Source organism: Xyrauchen texanus, chromosome 27, assembly GCF_025860055.1.
Source record: "Xyrauchen texanus isolate HMW12.3.18 chromosome 27, RBS_HiC_50CHRs, whole genome shotgun sequence".
Taxonomy (NCBI): Eukaryota; Metazoa; Chordata; class Actinopteri; order Cypriniformes; family Catostomidae; genus Xyrauchen; species Xyrauchen texanus.
In genome coordinates this window covers 31,096,188-31,102,248 of record NC_068302.1, presented here as the reverse complement: position 1 = coordinate 31,102,248, position 6,061 = coordinate 31,096,188, and the positions used below count along the sequence as shown (strand labels likewise).

The window sequence follows — 6,061 nt, the reverse complement described above, 5'->3', positions numbered from 1 at the left end:
CCCACATGAAACAGGATAACAAAATTATCCTTAAAGCATTTTTTAAATCACTGGTGCTTCATGTGTAATTTTTCTCTAGCAGATAGAATTAGGTCTCAGTTCCCAACATGCGTGAACCAGCAGGTCAGAATGAATCTGGATTGCTCACAGAATAATGTTCACTTTTGTCTGTAAGACCCCTGCCTTTCCTTCTACACAATACTTTGGCATTTCGAGGTGGAATTTCCTAATCAGATTCATTTGCAGCACTTGCAAAAGTGAGAACCTATTGATGTCACCCAATAATTAAAGAAAACTATGTACTACTGTCAAATGCTGCAGGAGAAATAATTTTATATAAGGATTAAATGCCACACAGCCCCCTTTATCAAACTATTATTTTCAAGTATCATCTTAATTTAGGCTTTTGTTCCCTTAATTTAATGTTGCTGCAAAGTAGCCTACAATTTCTTGTTTTAGGATTGTAGTTTAAATGTTTGGACATTATCGTTTAGGCTGAATGATATGGCTAAGCATTTAGTTACGACAAATTATAACAGAAAAACCTGTTTTACATTTCGATGCCAAGAATGTTGTTGACTGAATGATTATGTCAAACAGATGTTGTTTACTCATGCTGGTCCAACAACATTAAGGTGGAATATAATGATTTAACAGATTCAGTTGAAAAATGTGGGTGTGATAAAGGGACAAATAACCCTGAGTGATGGGCCATTTTAAAGCTGAAGTGCGTAAGTTCTGTGCTGCTAATGTCACCACACCGAAGTGCAAAAATAATCACGTTTTCAATGAGATTCCAGAAAAGCTTCCTTAACTTTCATTGGTTGTACAAACAGATTGGATCGAACCCAGTGTTGCTGTATTGGATAGGTCATTCAAACAAACAGTGGATTGTTTTGATAAAACATTTGCTGAAGTGACACAGTTCTATGCTTTTATGTGATATCTTACTACAGTTAGCCTTCTTATAGCAGTGCCAGACAAAAGTGTAATGAGTTTATTTAAAGTGCTTTGTACCAAGTACAGTTTTGCTCATAAGTTTACATACTCCTTTTCATAATATGTGTAGTATTTAAATAAAAAAGGAGTGATCATGAAAATCATGTTTTGATTTTATCATAGTTCAATGCAGTAACTGCATATGACAAAGAAAAAAGAGACTAAAATATACACAATATCCTGTTTAAAAGTTTACATATCCTTTGTTCTTTTTTTGTTGTTGTTGGATTTTCTCCCCTTTGGGGAGATTTGAATTTCGCCTCAATCCGGGTGGCAGAGGACGAATCTCAGTTGCCTCCACATTTGAGACCGTCAATCCGGCCATCTTATCACGTGGCTTGTTGAGCGTGTTACCGCGGAGACCAAGCGCGTGTGGAGGCTCACGCTATTCTCCACGGCATCCACGCACAACTCACCACGTTCCCCGCAGAGAGCGAGAGCCACACATTATAACAACCACGACGAGGTTAACCCAATATGGCTCTACTGACCCTAGTAACCGGGCCAATTGGTTGCTTAGGAAGCCTGAATGAAGTCACTCACATATCCTTGGTACTTAAAGGAATAGTTCATCCAAAAATAAGTAGACCAAAAAAACCTAGTCACCTCAAGTTATTCAGAACCCATAATGATTTTCTTTCTTTCATGGAACACAAGAGGAGATGTTTGGCAGAATGTTAGCTTCAGTCACAATTCTCTTTAATTGCATCCTTTTTTCCATTCAATGTCATTTAAAAAATTTAAAAGAGTAAATGATGACATAGAATAACTAAATATATGTTAATTAGACTAATTAGGGCAGTACTAAATAAACATCTTGCAAATTAATTTCTACATTTGCAAGTAATTTACTACAAAATATGAATTGTGTGGTTCCCTAATGCTCCTTTGAATGGCACAAACCCGGAGAACATAACTGATGTAGATAACAGACTATGACAATATAAACAAACTGACATTAAACTAAGTGTGATTCTTTGTTAGTTTGAAATGTTTGTCTATATACTTGAGTTTAAAAAAGTAACTTTAAAAAGTAAGGAGTATGTTATGAGGGTGCATTCACTAAAAACTATACAGAGACAATGAGAGACTAAATAGAGGGCATAAGAAATGAGAACTGCAACCTCAAAAGGGACCACAGACGTAAACAGAATGTGAGTAACAACTTAAGTCAGAAGTCCAATTTTGATGATTCATTTACAAAAAGGTATTTTGCTGATTGATCAGTGCAACGTTCCCATGGCAAACGTGCAATTAAACACTCAAGTACGAGACAATTTAAGATGTTTGTTTCTGAAACCAAGATGTATAAGCATCCCAGTGTGATGCTACAGTGGCCCCTGCTTTTTTAAAACATCTCTTCTGTCTCTCTCTCTCTGCTGACTTCTGCTTCAGGAACTTTACAGGAGGGGTGGGGGGATAGAGCAGAGAGCTTCTGATTGGCCGAGAGGCTGGGAACTCTGATGTTCCTCCATCCTTAAACCAAAGAGCATCAAAGCACGAGGCACAGTGTCACAGGAAGCAAAGAGGACTCATACATTCTGTTCTGTTTTTGCTGGACTATGTAGCAGTGACAACAGAGCTCAGTCTCTTGAGAATTGCATCTGTCATTGCCATTTCCTCTTTCTCCAAGGAGAAAAGTAAGTTAATTCATATTTCATTCATCTACCTTTTTCTCTTTTAACTCCTTCAATGAGTATGTTTTTGCACCACAGGTCTGTATATAATCGTGACCTTTTAGGCTTTTCTTGTTGTGATTGTCCATCCACATGCATTTGTGCATGTCTTGGGTTTTAATGCATGTGGAAAAGGAGTGGCATGTGCAAGGTGACTTTAGGGCACCTGACATCTTCAGCAAACTCATCCTTGCACTGGATGCCTCAAGAATGTTTTAAGTAGGAGACTGTGGCATTGGCGTGCTCAATGTATAAATAGTGCAACCCAAAGCTGGCTGCACTCACAGTGAACCGGAAAGTCTTGTTGTATCATAACCATAGTAGAAAATGAAGCATTATGGTCCACACACGCTTGTTTATTTTGGTTTGTATACAACTGATGATACTATAGTCGGAAAGAGGGTTGAGGATATACAATCCCGTTCTTGTGTTTTCCCTTCACATGTCAGTGTTTCTTCTACTAAATGAAGTCATGTGTATAACTAAACCCCTCAACTGTGTGAGAGTGGATCCCACTTCATGTGACATGAAATATTTGACTTCATTTAAGTCTTTAAATGTAAATGTTTTTTTTTTTTACATTTTGTTTACCAGCATTAATATTTTAGATTATAATGTATATGAATGTATAAGGCAAAGTGTATATCTTAGGTCCTGTGAGTGGTCACCAAATCGTTTTTATTTTAATTGTATTATTTTATTATTTTTACTATTTTAATCACCTTTTTGTTCTCACTGGTTAATTTTAAATTGTCCTGCAGTGCACCTAATGAATATTTGACAGAATAACATGAATATTTTAATATTTTTAAACAGCAAAATGTAGTTTAAAATAGTTTTACATGAAGTTTAGTATGTCACACTGCAGGACAACTTTAAACATTTTTTTTATTGTCAACTACCTTAATACAAATCAGGAGTTATTACAAATACATTTTAAAATTATTTTTTGAAGACATTTTGTTAACTAGTTTTAGAAATCTCTCACATAATGTACTTGTACCTCAAACAACTACTAAAATTACATTTTATATTCCAGTATTCTTTAACAATGGGAAATATAACTAATCTAGCGTGTGCTTTTTTATACAATTAATGCTGTATCTGATACAAGAAAATGTTCAAAAGGGTGTGGGATTATATATTTATGATGTCAAGAAGGCCAGCTAATGATGTCATCCATGACACCACCCTTTCCCATCAAAAAACATCTGTGTTTCTAATCAGTTCCTTATGACAGTTTCATTCTAAATCACAATATTGCATCTGGTGTGAACGTTTATAGCTAGGTTTTAAAACTTGGATCCACTCATAGGGGTACAGTCCCCTGCTGTGGTATAACACACAAGCCTCACGAACCATGACAATTAAGCATCACAAGGTTGACTAAATGTCCATTCAGAAGCAACAGAAGACTCAATTTAAAAGTTCACCTGTCATTGCTTTTAAAACTGAAACCTCTTTGTAAGCTGTTAACTTCTTACATGAAAATGACTCTTTCTAGTCAAAAATGGTGGAGATAGAGGAAGCATAAAAGTTGCCTTTGTTTTGATTGCTCTTAGTAACACATTTTTCCAGTTTCCTTTCCCCATAGTGCCTGTGTTCATCTGTTTTCATTGTTTGCAGTCTAAGCCTGCATTATATATAATTAAGTCAGCAGTAAATGTAATTATTTTAAGCAAATTTTAAATGGTACAAAGAAGGAAAGTTTGCAGGCATGTCTGGAATAAGATTAACCGTGCTGTTATGTAACTCTGAGAAAACACTGTAAATCCTGTTATTTAGGAAACTATAAGTTAACTTATAATTTTCAACAGTAATAATAATTTACTGATATGTACATGTGTACACTGGCATCCAAAAGTTTGGAATAATGTACAGATTTTGCTCTTATGGAAAGATTGGTATTTTATTCACCAAAGTGACATTCAACCAGGGGTGGAAAGAGTACTGAAAAATAATACTCAATTAAAAGTACTGTTACTTCTTAAAAAATTTAGTTTGAGTAGAGTAAAAGTACCAGTCCTAAATATTACTCAAGAGTAAAAGAGTAGCTCATTTAAAAGTATTGAGTACTGAGTTGCAAACACTATGTCCCTTTATAATAAAAACTCAATGCTGCAATTTAGAAATGAAGCAATATAATGCTGCAATATAAAAATAAAGGTATTTGATGGGTGTTTGTAATTGACAACTTCTAAAATACATCACTTATCTATGATACTGTAACCACTACATGAATCTGATTTAAAATAATAAATAAAAAGGCAACATTACAGAATTGAAAAAATTGGTATTATAAAAAAAAACCTAACAATATTATGAAAAAATATTATTAATAAAATGTCACTGTTTTATTCTATTACATTAATACTTTTAAAGCTACTAAGGTTATTCAGCCAAAAGTAGTGTCGTTTCCTTGTTAATGTTGTTTGATAAATAGCCTTTATATGACATAGCCTACTAGACAGTGCTCAAGTTCGGTTATTTGTACACTTGAAGTCCAACATTTTGATTCAAATACACTTTTTGTCCCACTGTTTACGTTCACTTTAGACCAAACTGACAGCGTTTACATTAATGCCTCACCAAGACAGGCATTGGTGAAAATATAAAGTGTATTTGACCATTTTGGCATATATCTGTTTTAGCGCACAATCATTAGCCACCTGTCAATCAAACAGCACACGGCTACAGACATCAGGAAATAAAAAGTCAATGTTTTATATTTTATCTAGATCAACCAACCAGTGGTGCTCTTGCTATCGTGATCGATGTAATGAACACCCCTGTTCTAGATGTAGAACATAAGCTAAGTATAGAAAATTACTCAACATCGATATCGAGAACTTCACTCTTTTTTTTCAGATAAACATCAAGATTGTTTTATCGCACAGCCCTTTTGATAACATTGCATTAATCTCTCACATCAAGCCAATAATCTCAGTGATAGATTGTTATATTGCAGGCTACGTTATAGACACAGAATTTATTAAGCATAAATATGAAATTTACCTTGATATGTTTCTTAAAATTAGAGGCAGGATTAATGCCGATATCTGGCTTGAGCAAGTTAAACTCAAATGACACGATCAAGCAATTGGACTTTTTCACTGCGAAAATCCCTTTCAGGTGTGGCCGTGATGTTCAGGTGTTGAAAATGTGTTTGATTAATTCTCCAGTTGGCACCAGATCTACAGCTGCCTTTCTTGTTTTAAAGTTTTTTTGTTGTGATTTGACGGGAGTCACGAGACTCTCCTTAGCCAATCATGTTGATAGATAAAAATAAAATCAGGACAGGGAAGTAGCGAACACAGACGGTGGGAAAAAAATAATATTTTTTCTTATAAAATGTTTAAACTACTTAAGAGTACAATTCTTGGGAA

General features: G+C 34.7%; 1 pseudogene; it reads left to right on the top strand.

Moving 5' to 3' along the window:
- The first annotated feature begins 2,525 nt into the window (after window positions 1-2,525).
- Window positions 2,526-6,061, top strand: part of LOC127620954 (cAMP-specific 3',5'-cyclic phosphodiesterase 4D-like) — a 202,297-nt pseudogene continuing 198,761 nt past the window's right edge.